General features: G+C 38.2%; 1 protein-coding gene across 1 annotated transcript in view; it reads right to left on the bottom strand.

Moving 5' to 3' along the window:
• The window catches only part of ADCY1 (adenylate cyclase 1), a 149140-nt gene that overhangs the window by 103869 nt on the left and 24850 nt on the right, over positions 1-20421 (bottom strand). The gene's annotated exons all lie outside the window — the stretch shown is intronic.

Raw genomic sequence — 20421 nt, 5'->3', positions numbered from 1 at the left:
CACCATTTCTTTCATCAGCCCATTGGCAGATCTGTCCACCTAATAAGGAGAGTAATATCATCAGTATTTGTTCAAATATACCCTGAAAACTGAAATAGTTTTTCTATGCCTTTGTAAAGAAAATATATTTTTGTCCCTTTTTTAATAGTGGAGAAGACAGGGATTGACAAATCCGTGACTGCAAAAAATGTGTGCCTAAGTGCCTCACAAGCTTTCATATTGTGTAGTTTGCATTTGGAAAATCTGTTTCTCTTCCCCTATTCACTGTTAGCAACCATATTGTACTATTTGAGAAATCATCCAAAATATCATTGATGCTATCCTGCAGCAGATCTCTCAGAAAGTGCTGAGTCCTTTCAGATGATGGCCCTCAGCTCAACCCAAGACCCACCACTATGCAATAATCAGTGACCATGAATTACTTTGGAACTACTTCTATGAACAGTGTTTTTGTGAAGGACACAAAAAGACACAACTGCCTTTCTGGGTTTTTAAATGTTTTAACAATATGTGATAAAGTTACTTAACTAACATTAATAACTGAACAGTGGTTTGTACACAACTTCCGTATCAAAGGCAATTATGTCCAAGTTTCTCACCATATCTCTCAAACATGTCTTCAGATTATAATTTCTGCAATGCAATGTCTATTTAGTTAGGAGAAAGTGGTGCCTTTTTACCCATTGTCTTTTCAGTCCCAGTATCCTTATATACCCTAGAGCCTTCAACAACATCATGATAAGGATTCATGGGACTCACAAATTCCCAAAAATCAGAAATGAGCCGGCATTTAAACCAGTCAAGAGGGACCAAAGTAAGAGCAAAGAAAGACATTACAGCAAGTAACACAATTTATGTTAAGTTCCTATCCACCTAAAATAGTCAAAAAAGACCATATAACTGACATTTATTTCCTTTTTCAAGGTATATATTTCAAGGTAATACACCTCTACTGTTGCATGATCTACCAGCATAAATTGGAGCGGGGACAATTTCTTTTGATTGCACATTATAAGAAGTCGAAGTATACCAACAACATAATAAAATTTTAAGAAAAATAAAACCACTGATATTGTTGTAGAGAATGCTTCCTTAAGAAGACTAGGGTTGAAGGGTTTATGGTAAGCCATTATGGTAAACAAAGATCCAAAATGACGTCCCTGATATCTTTGGACAGACTTCGGGAAATGTTCCACTCTGCAAAAATCAGCAGGAAATTTCTGATGTGCATAACTAAAGGTAATAAACATCCTACCTATTCACTCAGAATAGTAGGAAGAATTGAAAGACTCATTCTGGGTCAGTTTTACAGACCTTCATGGATTCACAAGTCCTCTTTTACCTTCAAACCTGGTTGTTATTAGTCAACAGGACATCAACAACAAATTCCCTGCAAATGTTCTCACCAGCACAAAATCCAATGATAACCTATCACAATTAAAGGAGCTGTGTCTAGTGGTACTTTCCCCCTCAGTTATCAAGAAAGAAACAATTATCTCACAAGAGCTAAAAGCAGTGAGGAATGGTGTTATAGCTTCCTCCCAAGAATGGCAAAAGGTAGGTGTCACAGTTTGACGCTGGGACGATGCCAGTGCCTCCATGAACATATATGCACCCTGGTGTCTGCTGTGAAATGTGACCAGGAATAGAGCAAAGCAGGTTCCAACTTAGGAATAAAGAAGAAAAACTTTATTAACCTACAACTATATATTAAAAGAAACACACACAGAACTCAGAATGAAAACCTTCCAAAAAAATCCCTCCTCCTTTCACTAAATTTCCAATACATCACAGTAAGACAAAACCTTGGATTCTCAATTCCATTACCATCCCTCAGATCACCAATTCTCAGTCCATCACCATCCTTCAGATAATCAATTCTCAGTTCATCAAGGACAGGAGTCCCTCTTGTGCCATAGGTTTCCCCTGGAAACACAGTTGAGATCTCTTGTGTTTCCTGTCACACGTGGCATCGCCCGGAGATCATTTGCCATCGTGACATCTTCCTTCCATGCCTAGTGCTTTCACCACTGCGCATGGGCCAGAGTTGCTTCTAGGGTTCCCCTTTTAAAGATGCTTTGTCCAGTTCCAAATAAAGCACAGTCTCTCACTTTCGGCACACCTGTTGCCCTCCAAATTCACCCCCTGGGGCTGAGGGGCCTCGAGAACAGAGATCTTCTTCTTCTCTGAAGACGGAGGGCACCACCACCCTCCTCACCCATTGTCTCTGTTCACACACTCCTTCACATAACATCACTGCACTCTCTTGGCTCCAAGCCATTGCCTCCCCCTAAATGCAGTCTCTGTGTCACAGGAAAAATGGTTCTGTCCATGGCTATATGGGAAAAGTCCAGCCAAAGGCCACTCCATCATCTCCTCCCACCAAGATTCTTCTCAACTACTCTCATGGCCCATTTCCTCTTATCTCATCTCTATCTCTTTTCTCATTCAGCTCCAGGAGGATCAGCATTTGTAAGGTTTCCATCATGCAAGGAAAGGGTTAAAAATCTCAGACTCTGCATGTCCAGAACTCCCATGGCTGCCCTGCTGGGCACCTTCTCCCTGCATCCCCCCTTCTCCTTCTTGGCCAGCCTGCTATCAAATTTCAAGGTGGCATAAGCATAGACACCAGCCCTCTCTCTCTCTCTCCTGGTGGGTGGGTGGCTGCCCGATGCCTCTTGATGCTCCTCCACCCTTCCGTCCTGCAGGGGCCTTCACCTCCCTTCTCTGTCCAAGGCCCGGCCTACCTCACTGGGCCGCACGGCTTCCCCTCTCCTGCCCAGCCCGCAGCCGGGCAGGGGAGCTCTGACCTCCCTCATGGACTGGACAGAATCCAGGAGAGCTTCCCCCTGGGCGTTCTCTGCTTTTAACCCCCTGTGTTCTCAGAGGTGTATCCATGTCTTCAGTGGCCGCACCAGGTGCCAATATTCAAATCTGAGCGCCCATTGGTTTGACCACAGCATCCCAAAAACTCACTTCCTTTTTAAACCAAGACAGCAGGTTCATCTGCATTCTGATTAATTTTAACCTCACAATCTCATATACCACTTACTAAAATGCTACTTCATATGACAATACAGATAGTAAAACTTTGAAGACGAAATGCAGTACATGAGCATATTATTTCATTATGCAGGCTGAGCATAGCCTGCAATTCCCATTCTGCTTCACTTTGCTTGATCACAGAGAACTGTTTGAGGTATATCAATTTTTTATCACAAGTTAACACCTTCTAAAATGAAATAACTGTAAAAATTCCAGAGGAATCCTATTTTTGGAGACATGAATATGACCACACTCACCTTATCCTTGCATTTTATCGTGCCCAAGTGTAGTGTATTTTAAAGCTAATTCTTCAAGTGCAATGGTATAAAAATAGAAAGGAATTTTAAAGGTTATATTCAAAGACAGTGAAGAGAGCCTGCAGAATGAACAGAGCTGACAGGTACAGACAGTGCAACTACTTGACCCTGTCCACATACAAAACAGCTGGTAATAACACAGGGTGAAAAGCTATCTTTTTGTGCTGATATCAGAGTGGCTCAACACATAAATAAAGTGTCTCTACAGACAATAAAAAACAGCTAGTTCAGTTTTTGGATTTCAACTGGAAGCAGTAAAAGACCATACATTCTAACAATCTGCCAGCTGTTCTGAGACTATCATTATGATTTCACTCAAGCAACAGCAATCACCCGGTCTAGGAGTAACCAGTAGGTGGGTTCCTGCTACTTTCAGGCTCAGCAGGGTAAGTAATTTTCTGACATGCTTTGAACAGTTTAAGATAAAACAGAGGCTTAGCTGTCAGCTCTGGCCTGCAGGGAATCAGGAAAGTGATAAAGCATGTAAAAGATTCATAGATTTCAAAATGTGAGAAAATAAAGTAGGGCAGATTGTCTCCTGAGGTAAGAGTTCCTTTCCTCCACAACCTGATTCTACTTAATTACTACTTTTCCCCCAGTTGCAATGAAATACTAGTCTTTTTCTCTAGGTTTCTCAAATGTGCTATTTTCCAGTCTATTCATTTTAATATGTATCATTTTAACTACACACATATATACATATATATTATATATATAAAAATATGTATATATTTAAAAAATAAATAAAAAAATAATACATTATTTCCTATAATTCCAGGAAAGATTGTGAGACTTGCTGTTAAAACTAAGGAACATTGAAAAGGTACTAAGGCATTCAGAACTGCTGAAATATCAAGGATTTTAATTTTAGGTCATTCCTATATTATTTACTATATTACTGCTTAGTGCTCTTCAGGTTTCACCATCACTTTCTATTTAGACAACTACCAAAAAACTATTTTAATCGATGAAACACAAAATAGTTCAAAGATAATTTTATGCTGCAAACTTTAAAACAATGTTATTCTTTCAATCCATAACGAGATTACAGGTCAGCCAAAAAACAAAAAGGCTATCATGGTCACGAAAGTGGGTTTCCAAAATTATTTTTAGTCACTGTCAGTGATTCTGGCATCTGCATTCTGCTTATTGCAGCATTTCAGTATGAACATTCTGAGCTTTAAGATTCTCAGGTCCTTAGTTGGTTACACTCCCTGCCAGCGGATGAATTCTGGCATCATTACTTGTGTGAGAGTGTTAGCAAAGGCAGACTTCCAATACAGTTAATCTTTATAGGCTGCCTAAAGGCTGGAACCTCCACCAGCTGTTACAACCAAATGTCTGTCTCTCTCTCTAACTTCTCCATTGCATTTTTTGGGTCTCAGTTTAGAAGGGAAGGGAACTTGAGCGGTGCAATACAGCAACACCCATCAAGGAGTGAGCAAATAATTCTAGCAGTAGATATATGTAAGACGCTTATGCATATACAGAGCTTGAGGAGTTTAATTAAAGATCTCCTTTTTATTCCCCAGATTCATCTCCCTCTTCTTGAGTGTCCCACAGGATTAGCTGAGAGACTCTTTGAAGAGTCTTTTGAAACATTTTTCCCTGTTCCAGATAGGATTTATTCTCTTCTTTTTCTTTCAAAGCAAGAATGCTCATGTGTGCTTTCATGGGCACACTTGCTCTTTCTCAATTAAATGGTGAAAAATTCTTCTACATAATATTATTTTTATTTTGAGAGGACTCTGTTTACTCAGAAGACATTCAGTTCTCAGGTAAAGAGTTCCATAGTAGATGGTTCAAAATTAAAGCTGGTTTTGTAGTAAAACAGAATAATTTTGTAATAAAACAGAAGCAGCTTTCTGTTTTACTACAAAATTATCTCAGAAAAATGTGGCTGTTTCAAAAAAAATGTAAGTGACTTCTGGATCACAGAAAACATTTTTACAAAGTGGTGCTCATATGGATGATTATTGAAGTGCTCAAATAGTCTTAGGCTAAATAATAAAAAAAGAAAACTTGAAGAAACTCCCTCAGAATTTCACTGTGCTTTCTAAAAGGTGGAATTGTGGTGTAAGTAAGACTTCAATAGTTACTTACTCCCAGAGTTATAATTTAGTATCTAATATCAATATTTCATTTATTCTCAGAAGCGTGAGTTCTCATGACAACTCATGAAGTAGAGTGGAACATGTAGGAGATATAGCCAGCATTTCCATATGAAAATTGAAATTTGCTGGAAAATGAAAGATCAGTGCAATTTCTGTGTACCTTAATCCTTAGATACTTGATGGGAGGTATGGTATGTCTGAACTCTACTTCCAGTTTCCTCCAGTAATTGAATTTTACTGCAAGTGATTTCTGTGCCACTATTGTTGCTCCTGCTAGGATAATATAATATTTACTCATTCTGTCAAAATACTTTGATAATGTAACATTCACTCATTCTGTCAAAATACTTTGAGATGCAGCAATGCAATGCATTACTTCAAAATTTGAATATCTATTGTGAGGAATGTCTCTAAAAAAGGAGTTGTGAACAGCTTACAAAAATGACTTAGAGCTTCTATTCAAGTGTTTTACTAAAACACTTGAAAAGCAAGGCAAGACTGCTCTTTATGAAAATTGTTGGTATCATGAACAAGGGTTTAAAAAAAAATAGTCTCTCCTGTTATGGCAAATACTAGCATTAGAGTAGTGCTGTATTTACAGTGCTAGACTGTGCAGAGGAGAATGCACAAACAGCTCTTGATTCTGACATGGTGTTGTTAAGTTTAGAAATTAATTTAGTCAACTCACTTTGAAATGTTTTGAGCATGCTTAATTACTAAATCTGCTCCCTCTGATCGCTGAAGCAGTGTAAGAGAGGAAAGAGAACTTCTCCCTAGTTCCTGAGAGTTTCCAAAAAAGAACACCCTCCTACCAGAGGAGGCAGCTGGACAATTTTTCTCCAAATAAACGTATTCTCATTTTGAATAAACATCCCTCTATTATTTTGGTAAAAGTTAGGTTCCAGCTGGCTTATGTCATATGCTAAGGAAATGCTGTTCTGCTGCGCTATTCACACGGTTTCTGCATTGCATTTGTAACCTCCTGAATCTACAGCATACTCTAAAAGGAGATTAGTGAACAGTTATTTCAGTGACAATGAGGACAGGAGTCGCTCTTGAGGAAAAGACAGTATCACTGGGATGTCTATACTGTACAAATAAAGAGAAATTATTAGGATATCAAGGATGCTAAGTACACTAACCACAGCCAGTTTTTCTGAAGTGTGCACACGCCATGTGTAATTACAGAAATCCACTTTGTGTCTCCTCCTTTGTTTGCATACCTGTTTGACCTAAGTAAAACATATAATTTAAAACATTTTTTTAAAGTAAATGCCATACACCTTTGTAAAAAAGCTCCCTCTACAAAAGCAGAGTTACTGAGAGCCATCAAATACACCAGTCTTAGAAATTTCACTTGATCCATCATTCTTCAAAGGATATGCTCTTTTAGCTTGGAAGCATGCTCTGGAAGAAGTTAGTGAACCTCCCTCCCACGTTATAGACTGTTGGCTGTTTATCCTGCCCAAAGCATTTACCTCTGAGATCAGGTAGCCAAGACTTATGATGATGGAATAGCAGAAGTAGAGCTGATTGAATCATAAATTTTGAATCCTAAACCTCGTGCAACACTGAAACTTAAAATAATTCTGATAAATGTAACTATGATTATGCAAGATACCAAATATTTATTATGATGAAGTTGCAAAATGACAGCTTTCTCCTAATCAATACCCTCATTCAGGTATATTATGTGAATCTATAACATTAATTTTGGTCTCTTTTTTTGAGATTCTTAAATTCTGTGCCTTTCTTAGGGAATTTCTGAAAGGAACTCACAATTCCATCATTTTTACCTCTTCCAAGAGCAATAAATTAAATCTTTGTTTTGATGTATCAAGGCTTCTGGGTTTGGGTTGAGGTTATTTTTTGGTTTTTTTTGTTTGTTTGGTTGGTTTTTTTGTTTTGTTTTGTTTTTTGTTGGTTTGGGAGTTTGGTTTTTTTTTAATTTGGTTAGTTTTTTGTTTATTTTTGGGTTTTTTTGCAGTTTGTTGTTTTTTTGGGTTTGTTGTTTTGTTTTGTTATTTTCTTGTTAAAAAGACAGAAAGCAGCACTTATCCACAAGAACTTTTGTTCTTTCTGCTTTTTTAATGAAGAAAGAAATGTGATTTTTAGGGAATTTGAAAAATACTATACAAAAGACTTACAGGTAACCTATAATAGAGAACTGATATATGAAATTTTAGATAGAAGAAATAAAGGACTGGGTGGAAAATACAGGCTGAAATACCTTTGAGTATAACTTCTAAATTACTTCAAACTTTTCCAAATAACGAATGATTTCATAAAAGCTGTACTTCTGGGAGAAAAAAAAAGACCAAAGCACACAGCAATATTCTTTTACAAATGGCTGGCAAAATTGCAACAGTACTGTTTGAAATTTTCCAATGGTATGCACTGGGCTGCTGTACTTCAGATATATAAAAAAAAAATTTAAAATGGTATCATTTGTCTCCACCTGATCCCTGTTTTTTATATATCATGTGTACCTACTGATACACATGTGTGTTACTGACATCACGTGAGCAATATTAGTTATTTCTCTTGGTCTCATATTTGTATGCACAAGCCCAACTGATGTTAGTATGAAAAGTCTTCCCATATATCAAACTAGAGCTTCAGATAGATAACAGGAGGTTACTTCTAGATAACAAAAACTCTCTCCAAAGCCCACAGAAGTGGCACCATTCAAAAGAGAAAACCTGAAGAATATTACCTGTGAGGGAAAAAAAAATTTCCTAGTCATCCATATTACTTTCTGGGTATACAGGAGGAACTGGCTTTCCACAGTTTTTCAGGATATGAGAGGCTATGAATGGCTCTCAGAGAAGATATGAAAGATGTGATACCTCAGCTATAGCTTTCTCTTGCTCTTATTGTGTACTGAACTCCAGAGTGTAACAGGTTCACGGAACAACACATACCTTAAACACAATAATATGGTCTCAGTCACTTCCATCTGTGGAAACATTACACAACAAGCTACCCAGAAAAAGACAAAATATTCTTGCTAATGCCTTATGTGTCACATCCCATGTATTTCCTACTTCTGAGAAGATACAGGCAAATGTTACTGATATGGTTTAGGAATGGTATTCTTCAATTTAGTGTTCTCACCGAAACACTCCAAACCATGAAAAATACTTCAAGCCATGTGTAAACTCTCTCACTCCCTCCTTCCCCACCCTGTCCTCCTGTAGCAGCTAAAGAGGAGAACTGGAGGAACAAAAAGCAAAGATCATTGGTGGAGATAAGAACAGTTAACCAGAAACAGCAATAAAATAAGCATGGTAACAGCAGCAATATCACTGACAGAGTGCAGAGGAGAAGGCAAATAATTCAGACACAATTGTTCACCACCAGCAATACCCTGAGCATGGGAATACTCCTGCCCCAGCAATGATGGGAGGTGGTATAGGATAACCTCCTGTGGCTATTGCCACAAGCCATGCCTCAACATGCAAACGTTAACCATTTCCTAGCTGGAACCAGGGCAGTTACTTGTATTCCTTTCCTCGTTTAGCTGTTGCATTCTTTTGCAGTGTTTTTTTAAGCCATCATAGAACAAATAAGCCCTCAGTTCTTCAGTATACTGGAAGTATACTAGTATACACTTCTGTACACTGGAAACTCTGCTATGGGTTTGGGGTTTTTGGACATTGCAATTGCTTCCAAGCATTATGAATAGCTGCTATCTATCACAAAATATTTGGAATATGTTGCCCAAGTCATTTCAAATAATTTCTATAGAAATTGTGGCCAATATTTTTATTTATTTATGCATGCCATTAACTTCACAGAGTCCACATCACCAGCCTCTGAAGTTATTCTATATCAACCCTTATTCTCAGCTTTCTCCCCTTTTCTTATTAGTTAGTATAATGCTTATGTTTTGCTATTAGAGCATAGTGCAGAAATCTTTTGTCCAAAATTTATTTGCATTTGTTGTATGGAATACATGTTTCCTTTCCCCCACAAGAATCAACCTATCTGTTTTTTTTAAGCTGCAGTAATTAAATACACCAAGATTGTGGGGATATACAATCCAAGTTAGTTTGAAACCTTTAGTGGTACCATAGTTGCTAGGTGACTGGACCTTCAGATCATAAATGAAGTTTTTTTTCATTTGAGTCCTATGCATGGTTGAGAAACAGCAGGTAGTGGCCTCAGTCTGGTGCCTGGCTGCTGCAGACAGGAAGCATTTCTTATCTAGAGTACAGTCCTTAGACTACGGATGCAGAATGAGGCCATGGTGTCAGTTCAGCAAGGGCAAGCACATTTTCAGATTGTGCCTGTAACAACCCAAAGAGGACGACTGCCCAGTCTGAGTGGGACAGCCTCTTTCCTGGGCTCCGTGCCATGCACCCTTCGCAACCCATTGTGTGCCACACCTGGAGTGAACTCACTGTCGCCTCATGCTGCTGTGGCATGATCAAGTTACACACATAAAGTATACTCCACAATGTCCCCCTTGCAGGGCCTGGCATTCTAAAGAGTGACATGTCTTGAGCCCCTGTATGTTCTGACAGCTGGAACATACTTCCAGCTTTTCACTTAGGCCCTCTCAGTCAGCAGCTTTAGTTTAGTTTTCAAAGCATTTTCTGTGAAATCTCAAAAGTGCTATATGAAGTTTTGCCAGTAAAGCTTGCTGGGGCAGAGGGCTATTCTGCCAGCCAGTAATAGAGCTGGTGACACAACATGGGTTTTCTGAGTCTGAGCTCTGTTCTCTAGTGTTCAAGCTTGGACTTGTCAAGCCTTGGAACTGTGCTGCTGGGGATGAAATACTACACCCAGGCTTACTCTATGTGCTTCACAGCCACTGAACCATCTACCTGGTACTGAAATGGTGCTCTGTGCTGTACACAGTCTATTTCCAAAGACAACTTGAGTTTTGCAACTGGAAATTTGGGTGCATAAAACCTGGGAAATGCAACATCAATCCCTAAAACCTGTAAGTGCCTTTTTTGAATTTATCTTCATGGTACTTTTTCAAGGTCTGGGAAACAGCCATGGATACAATCAGGTTCCCAAATCAGTGTGTGTCAGTTAGGTATATTCACAGATATATCGCAGATGAGAAAATAAACACAGATTCAACTCAAGAAGCTGTCCAAATACTATACTGTAATGAAGTCATCATCGAGAAATCATGCTGAAATGCATTACTTAAGATCCTACATAATAAATTAAAGTAATTTTTGGTGACCCAAGCAGTGTCAGGTACACAGTTCCATATCAATTATGGAACTTCACATTTATTTCATGCCACTAAAAAAAGTTTGCTGCCAAAATGTCCAAAAGTATACAGAAGCTTCTAACAAATTACCTTGAAATTAAATTGAATGACTGAACTATGAGGACTTGGTGGTGAAACACCTGGTCCTTTAGGGGATGAATGAAGCCAGATGGAGATAAAGAGAGGGAAAAGGGCATGTCCTGTTGCCCTGGCTGTCTGTGCACTGCTAAAATGAAAACATGACTGCATCAGAACTAAACTGATCTCAGTCAGTTTCCCCTTGCACCAAAAAGATTGCCTGCTAGACCTGACAACTGTCCTTTTGTATCACTTTATTTTGGTCTCCATGCAGACATTTGATGCAGTTGGTGAATTATGTCACTTCTGGTCAATTGTCCTGAAAAGATGAAAGGGCTTGCCTTGAGGAAATCATGGTCTATTACACAGAACCCAGTTACTTTTCTCCCCATTGTACTTTACAACTTGCAAGAGCTGTCTTTACAGATGATACAATTTTCACTCTGCAGGGTCATTTAACCTGCAGTGTCTTCTGTCAGTGTTGGCATTTGAGAGCTTTAATACTGTCAAAGTTAAAGGAGCAACTTAGGAAGAGTTGCTCCTTTAACTTGAACAATAAAATGGCTAAAATTTTAGAGAATTTAGCCATTTTATTGTTCAATTTTGAAAAATATTTTTGCAATGAGAAGCCAGCTATATATATACCATATGTCACTAAGAAACTGATTAAAAAGGGGATTGATAGCAGATTTAAGAAAACAAATTCTGGTCACATTTGCACTTGATGCACAGGCTGATTAGGACCACAAGAGAATATTTCTCTGTTTAATTATTGTAATTAACAATTTAATCAATCAATTTTTTTCAAGAGAAGCCAAATAAATTCTAAAGCTTTAGGATCAAAGGACCAAATCCTACTGATTTTCAGTTACTGATCCTAAAAATCAAGTTAATTGCTGGAACCTCTGTATGGTAATGTTTAAAAATAGTCTGTGTGTGCTATAAAATGGAGGCATGATTCCATAGTTGGGAGTTCAGGTAGCATTCCAAACTGATTCATACAAACCTCATTGCTGGATCAGGACCTTAGAAATAACAATTTCACAATTTTGTGAGCAACAGAATGTTTTGAAAGACATATTATAAGGGCACAAGACTAATAAATTCTTGCATTACATGATTGTCTTGTTGTGTGTACATGTTCTGGTTCTGTTTTAATGTAACATCACTTAAATGCAAAACAAAAGATTCTGGGAAAAAGAATATTGTGAATGCCAGTCATATAAAAAGACGAAGTTAAACTGTGGAAATAAATTAAAGTATTAACTTAAAAACTTGAAGGTGTAAGAGGATATAAATTAAGGGGCATTTTAGTAGAAAAGAGGATGAAATGGCAGAAAATGCAAAATAAAGAAAGGAAAAAGTAAAACAATTAAATGGAACTGAACATGCCTATTCTGAATAGAAGAGTAGAAGAGTAAAAAGAGGGCTAAAATCAAAGATATGCCAAATTAGCACAGTCTTTAAGACTGTGCTTTTTTTTTTTTCTTTTGTTTGATGTGGGTTATTTTCTTTTCTTTTCTTTTTTTTTTGATATCATATTTTGGTCTGCCTCGTAAGAGAGGGGTTTGGGCTATCCTTTGTTGAAATGAAAGAAACAGGCAACGATCACAGAATGCTATTCTTTGAATTCTGAATAAGATGCCTTTCTGGTTTGGTTTTCTTGGGCTTCTATAGCTATCAAAATACTCAAAAACTCACCCCAACTTTCATTTAATTTCTTCCTGCTTAAAAACTCTCTATGGTGGGTCCCTTTTCTGCTTCAAATGTCTTTTCAGTTCTGGTTAGCTTAAGGTTGTCCATCAAATTAAGATTGTATGATCTTAAGAGAAATGATGCTATTTCCATGTACATATTATAAAAGATTGCAAATAGCATAATTTTATGCCCTGGAAAAGACAAGAGTGATATTTAACTGAGTTATTGAGTATTATGAATATTTCTTTTTCTGCTCCAAAACAAATGAGAAAGGAGAGATAATAGGTTAAGCCCCAAAGTAAACTCTCACTGATAACAAGATAGTAAAAGTCAATTGTAACTACTGTAATATGTCATATTATGTCATATTACATCTTCCTTAACTGTACAGAAATGTCTCTTGCTGATTGTTCTCTTTATTGCACATATAAAGAAGTAATAAGTTTAGAACAGGACATGTGTATTTGCCTTCTTTTGGTACCGGGTCTGCTTGTTGTCTGACCACAAAGCTGCAGAATAAATCCAGGACTGTATTTGGCTACGTTTACAACAGCAAGCAAAATGCCCAACAGGAGTGCAGCTGGAAAGAGGAGGTACTCAGGATGCCCTCAATAGCTGCATTTTGGAAGAGGTTACTTTGGACCAGCTCTTGTTTGCCCAGTTTCCATTGCTGTCTCTGCTCTTAAAGACACAAGATGCATTACCAGCATACAGACAAGAGATTTGGCTTTTTCTTCACCTCCACCCCCTTCCAATACAGCAAAAAAGTAGATATCACTTTTTTAAAAGTGTCTTGCCCCACAGGTCTCAAAGGACTTGTATCATAAAGACTGCACAGGTAGAGAAGATGATGACACATCACAAAGTTATGTGCTGAATCATGCTAATGTAATTGTGTTTAAGAGGAGTTCATAATAAAAGCAAATATAGTACTATTGGCTATACTATGTGTGTATGAGAAACCTACAATATACAGAAGAGCCTGAGATATGTTAATTACTCCATGACAAAGCCTTGATTCCTAAAGGAAGATTAAGATACTTCTTACCTAGTCATTTAAAAACTTGTCAAACATTTTAATATTTTCTAATGTCTGCTGATAACAGTAGACTCCTGAAATAAGTAGTTCCTAAATCATTATATGATGACACCAGAAACAATCTTGGAAATTACAAGTGTGCAATAGGGGATTTATAAAAGGTATGTGATACTGAAGTTAAGCTTCATTATAATTATGCAGACATTTAGAATATTTTAGACCAGAAATGTAAATAAATAAATATAATTTCACAGTAAATAAGAGACTCTCCAATTTTTTTGCTTTTCCTTTCTCTACTTAAGAATAAAAATATATGCTAATCATACATTCTTACAGCAACTGCATATTATTTACATTAATTTTTATGACACGGAAAAGAATTTTGCATATTAGATTATTCTAATGAAGACTCTGCTTTACTGTTATCATTAATAGACTGTTTTTATGTATATTTTGAAGTGTAATTAAAAATAACTTAAAAAATGTTTTATGTCAAAACCTTCAAAAATTTTCCTGTGTGATTGTCCCAATGGTCTGACAAAGTATCCACTTAAACAGTCCATGAACCCTTCTGTGAGAGATCCTAATTTACAGATTCATTAGTGATAGTTCTCCTGCCTTCTGAACTAAAAATCAGTGATCTGATTCTAATTTCCTCAACAAAATCACCTGAAGTTCTTCTTAAAAGAGCATCAAACATTGAATCATGCAGTACCTGAAAGTTGAGGAGATAGTGTAAGTTCAGTGAAGACCCTTATAAACTGGAGGTGTTGAGTTAGTGACTTTGAAACAGGATGAGTTTTTGCAAACAGGATGAACATCAAAGAAATAAAACATTAGTGGAAACAAAACAAAAGAACCCAGGAATTTTGCCAAGGTGGAAGACCACATAGCTCAAGAGCACACATCTTTAGCAGATGAAGTAACAGATTACTTCAAGTAAGAACATCTGCAGGGAGAAACAACAAAGCAAATTAAACAATAAAACCAATAGCTTGATTCAGTTAAAGTTTCATCTAAACCCTGTAGAAAGCAGGTAGTCAGACCAAATGGGTGTATGCTTGTATGCCAGTACAGAATGGGGAATTGGGATGGATTAAAACCAACTAAGAAAGACCATATTAGAAGGCAGAAGTGGCTATTATTATTGGTTTTATATAGGAAAAAGTGGCAGAAAACTATGAAGAACAACCAAATCTGTAGGTAAGCACAGTCAGGGAAAAGGCAACACAATGCTTAAAGGAAAGTTCTGCCTGTGAACATGAAGTCTGTCCCTGTAGTATTTTTATTTAAAAATTAATCTGAACTAACTGTAATGCAAATCACAGGGTCACTACTTCTGTTCACTTTTAGGCATTTCCAGCAATTTCAAGCTCCATATAGAAGTTGGAGTGTCTTTCCTTAAGTCTAAATGCCAGTTAAAACACTAGTCAGAGGTGAAATCCATGCTGTTCACACTAAGTGCTGTCAATTTTAGAGATATAATCATACGCTTTACAATACATAAATAACAATTGCCCCAGTGCAATTCCTTTTAATAAAACCCAAATGCACAGTCTGTAATCAACTAAATATTCTATAATAAACTGAATTTTGACAGTAGTCACGTCACATGATCTGGTTCACTTTTGTATCTACATAAAAGCCAGAATAATAGCAGGCTTTCTGCTTTAATAGCTTAGGTTCCCACACTGTGTTCTAAAGATTTAGTTATTATAACTATATTATTATTGCCAGGCTAACTACATGTCTCTAACATTTTGAAAGTTATTTTAAATTCTGGCTTCTATTATGTTGCATTTGTTATGTTGCCTTGCTTTGGCATGTTGAACAAAACCCCCAAACACTTTTAAATAAAAGAGGCAAATTTTTGTATTGAGCAACTAATGGGTCTATTTTGATATAATTAACGAAGCACAAGAACTAAGATTAAAGTTTTAAAGAGAACTCTAAATAACTTTATTAATGTTAATATGTCTGTAATTGTGTTCAGATTACATAAATTATGTACAATTCTACCCTTAAGACCTGTGCTAATAGGAATATTGAGTGAGATATATTTCCATGGTAAGGCATTGTGTAATGAATTCGGTGTGGAAAATACACCAAGTAATTACATTTTTGCCTGCCTAAATTTCCCCTATAGGGTCAGTGGATTGTAGGAATCTGCCAGCAGTTAAGTAGTAGCAGCTTTTCAGCAATCTACTAGGCAAAATAACTCCTCTAAATCTGTAGTCTCAATGCTATCAAATGGACTAAAATATCTAACTCATCACCTGTATAATTGCACAATTAATGCAACCTAGTGGTTGCCGCCTCCAGTAGTACATTATACAGTACTAACTTACAACTGCCATCCTTTGAGGTAGGGAACACCACCAGTTCTCTGGGGTTTTTTAGTAAGCAGTGAATGCACACAGCATTTTCAGTAATCAAAACAAGACTACTGATAGAAGTAAGATACAAGTGGAAGAATAATTTGATCTAGCAAAGCAACATTTTAGCAAAAATGAATCAGTTTGTTTAGGGACTTATGACTTTGCACAGTCAAGAGAGCCAGTTGCCGCTAGCCTTCAAAGGTGTATGTCAAAAGGTCAAACACTGCTTTATGTCTCCTGAGATTAGCACAGTGCTACAAAGACAATACCTTCTGAGCTCTGAAAAACTCTATCCACGGAATGCAATCTCTCTGCCCAAGAGACTTGAAACTCTCTCTTATGGGGGTTTATCCTTCCAGGTGCAGTGTGGTGCTCATTTTGCTTCTGGTTTCAGTGTTTGAACAGATTCTTGAAGCTGTGTGCTGCAATGTCATTAGTACAGCTACAAGCACATGAAATGGGGAGTGAGTGGAGGGAGGCACAAAGGCAATGTGAGCCAGCTGAAGCAGAGACTGCCCTGATGCTTTCCTACTTTCTGCTGATTCTTGTTCCTGTCCTGAGTCAGCAATCACAAGTTTAACTCGCTTGGAGAACTCATCTGACTAAAAACAACCGACTATGTACAAATAATCTTATTTTTCAAAGTTGTACCCCTTGAGGGATTACATTATTTTCAACAGTTAGCAACATGAGAATCACCACTGCATGAAAATATGTTCCAGCTAAACAAAATGAATTAAGCAAGATGCCACAGATATTGCTATTAAATCATAAAATGTTGGCCATGGTTATTTCCACTGGGAGGCAGGTAACAGTGATGAAGATGACATATTTAAAGATAGACATTAAAGATGATGTATTTAAGTTAGTTGCAGTGGTAAAAGAACCTAGAAAAGGGCTTCAAATGACTGGTTTATTTAACAGTACATGTACAAAATAGAAGAGTGGAATGAATAGCCTTTGCAAAGCCTCAGCTGTTTCAAGAAGGCCCTCTTCAGAAGAATAGTCCAGAGTGTCTTAAATCAATAATAAACCTACATTCTGAACCTGGCAGAGATTTCTTAGACATGTGGTTCCCTGACCACACAGCTCTCATCCATGCTGACCAAGTAGAAAAGGGTATGGCAGGTAAATACCTCCAGTCTCCAAAGAGACACCAATTATGGACTAAGTACAGTAACTGTCTCCTGCTGCTATGTTGCCTATGGAATAGGAAAGTTTTGGATCAGCTGCATAGGATCTACATTCTGAAAATTTCTAAAGGTTCTCTGGCCAGAAAGATTGTAATATGCTGGAATCACAGACTCACAGAATGGAAAATAGTTAAAGAGAATGAACAATTTTTATCAGAGATGCAGTCTGAATGCTACAGTGGAAAACTTTGGGAAATGACACAGAACTGAGGGTACAAGGGAGAAAAACTTAGATTTCCTTACAAAAATGTAGATGCTTCTGTGAAGGAAGCTCCAAGAAGAATGTTAAGCTTTTCGTTTGTGAGGAGTTTTTTGTTGGTTTGTCCAAGTTTCTTTTTTTTTTTGTTTTTTCCTTTTATCCTTACTTGAAAGAAAAGGGAATCTTATTACTGGATTTCAACAGAGAATACAGTAGGGCCCACAGTATTTGAAAGCTACAGGGACTACCATCAAGTCTGGAGTCATGAAGCCACAAGTAAAAAAGTAAAAGAGATGGTTACAAACAAAAAATGTTCCTGTCCATGCTCAAAGCATAGATAGACAGACAAGCAATAGACAGCCTGCCCACTCCTAAGACCTAAAGACAGGTGGCCAAGAGCTCCCAACGCAGCCAAGTGGGATACTGCCAGTTAGCTGTGTTCATTTGAAAAAAAAACCCAAACCAATCAGGTAACTAAAATCCAAAACCCATAAATCAACCATCCAATGCAGATGATGGAAACAGTATTAGTATGAGCCAGTAAGGAAGCAGGGCAAGCCAGGCACACCTTTCTAGGACTGACAGAACTGAGCAGAACACCAGCTAACCACAGTACATTTTGACAGACACCTAATCACTGCAGAGATCCCACAAAGAGTTAAGTGAAACAGTCAAACCCACAATTCCCAGATGGAGTAATTCTTCACAAAATATCAAAGCTCAAAATCAATGTTTTTAGCAGTTGCTGAAGGTTATGAGTATCATGCAGTATTTTGATGACATTTTTCTATTTAAATAAGCACCCCAGGAGAAGAGTAAAATAAAACAAAAATCAAATGTCTCTTGCAAAGATATGTCACACAGTTCCAATTCAGCAATATTTAATTCAACTCCTGCAAAACGTTTATTAAAAAAAAAATCCTCACTTTTTTCCACATCTCCAGCTTTCTTCATCAAACAGCAGTTTGCTCTGAAAATTTTTACCATGCAGTGGCACTCTGGCAAACTTGGTGAGTAATTCAGATGTGTTGTGAAATAGAGCATGGCTTGGAACTATTAAGAATGCTAATGTTAGGTCCATCGACTGTGGCATTAAAGCTATTGCACAGGCTGTTGGCTGATCTGGGGATGCAAGTAATGGCTGATGCACACTGGTAGCTGAACACATCGAGCCTGTGTTTCACTGCACAGAGAGGTGTGGGGCACTGCCTCTGAAAAAACAAGTGTTTTGCACGGCCAACCTGATGTTTTCATATGTACAAATATATGACAGAATTTTAAAATGCCACTGTGAAACACGACATGGGAAATTACAAGACCAACACCAAAAGGAGATCCGGGAGAAAGAAATTAAGCAAGCCCTGTAACCCTGTCAAAAGATTTGAAATAGCATAGTAGGAAATCCATAGGAGTCCAAATCCCTTTCATCCCACACAGTTATCCCTAGTTACATACCTGCTTTTGGCTATTGCCTTTCAAGCTGTGAAGGCCTAGACAATTCTCTGCAGAAATTAGAATTTTCCTGGGTATAATATGTGAATTAATAATTCTGAGTTATCTAAAATGGAAATTAGACTGACAGATATGTTCCACTAATGATCCTTTTAAAGTCAGAACAGCATTTTCAGAAAAATTATTTCCTCAAAAATGTAGGTCACTGTATTTCACTGATCAGATAACTGAAATATCTTAACCTACTTAAAGGAGTTCATATTTAAACTTCCAAAGTCATCCATTGCAAAGTGATATGTCTCTGTGTGACTCTGTGTTCTGTGTATGTTATCCATAAATGTATGTTTTATATATGTATATTGTCATGGTTTGAGGCTGGTGCAATGCCAGCACCTGCATGAAAATATATTCTCCCTGGTGTCTACTGTGAGATGTGACCAGGAATAGAGCAAAGCAGGATCTAGCTTAGGAATAAAAGGAAAAAAACTGTATTAACTTACAATATATAAAAGAAACACACAGAACTCAGGATGAAAACCTTCCAAACATTCCTCCTCCCCCCACCAAATTAACAATACATCACAGTAAGACAAAACCTTGGATTCTCAATTCAGTTACCACCCCTCAGATCACCAACTCTCAGTATATCACCACCCTTTAGATAATCAATTCTCAGTTCATCAAGAAGAGAGGAGTCCCTCTTGTGCCATAGGCTTCCCCTGGAAACACAGTTGAGATCTCTTGTGTTTCCATGTCACAGGTGGCATTGCCCAGAGATCATTTGCCATGGTGACATCTTCCTTCCAGTGCTTTCACCACTGCACATGGGCCAGAGCTGCTTCTAGGGTTTTCCTTTTAAGGATCCTTTGCCCAGTTCCAAAAAGAGCACAATCTCTCACTTTCAGGACACCTGTCTCCCCCAAATTCACCCCCTGGGGCTGAGGGGTCTCGAGAACAGAGATCTTCTTCCCTGAAGACAGAGGGCACCACCACCCTCCTCACCCATTGTCACTGTTCATGCACTCCTTCACATAACATCACTGCACTCTCTTGGCTCCAAGCCATTGCCTCCCCCTAAATGCAGTCTCTGTGTCACAGGAAAAATGGTTCTGTCCATGGCTATACAAGAAAAGTCCAGCCAGAGGCCACTCCATCATCTCTTGCCATGTAGAATTCTCCTCCACTTCTCTCGGACATCTTTCACTTGCACAGACTTGCATCACACTTTCCCATTTCCTGCTATTCATCCCTATCTCTCTTCTCATTCAACTCCAGGAGGATCAGCGTTTGTAAGGTTTCCATCATGCAAGGAAAGGGTTAAAAATCTCAGGCTCTGCATGTCCAGAACTCCCATGGCTGCCCTGCTGGCCACCTTTTCGCTGCATCCCCCCTTCTCCGTCTGGGCCGGCCGTGCTTCAGATTTCAGGGTGGCACAAGCACAGACACCAGCGCTCTCGCTCTCTCTCTCTCGCTCTCTCTCTCTCGCTCTCTCTCTCTCTCCTGGTGGGTGGGTGGCTGCCCGATGCCTCTTGATGCTCCTCCACCCTTCCGTCCTACAGGGGCCTTCACCTCCCTTCTCTGTCCAAGGCCCGGCCTACCTCACTGGGCCGCACGGCTTCCCCTCTCCTGCCCAGCCCGCAGCCGGGCAGGGGAGCTCTGACCTCCCTCATGG

Source organism: Ammospiza nelsoni, chromosome 1 (assembly GCF_027579445.1).
Source record: "Ammospiza nelsoni isolate bAmmNel1 chromosome 1, bAmmNel1.pri, whole genome shotgun sequence".
In the NCBI taxonomy this organism is placed as follows: domain Eukaryota; kingdom Metazoa; phylum Chordata; class Aves; order Passeriformes; family Passerellidae; genus Ammospiza; species Ammospiza nelsoni.
Note: the sequence above shows the minus strand (reverse complement) of the source record. Positions and strands in the feature narration are given on the sequence as shown.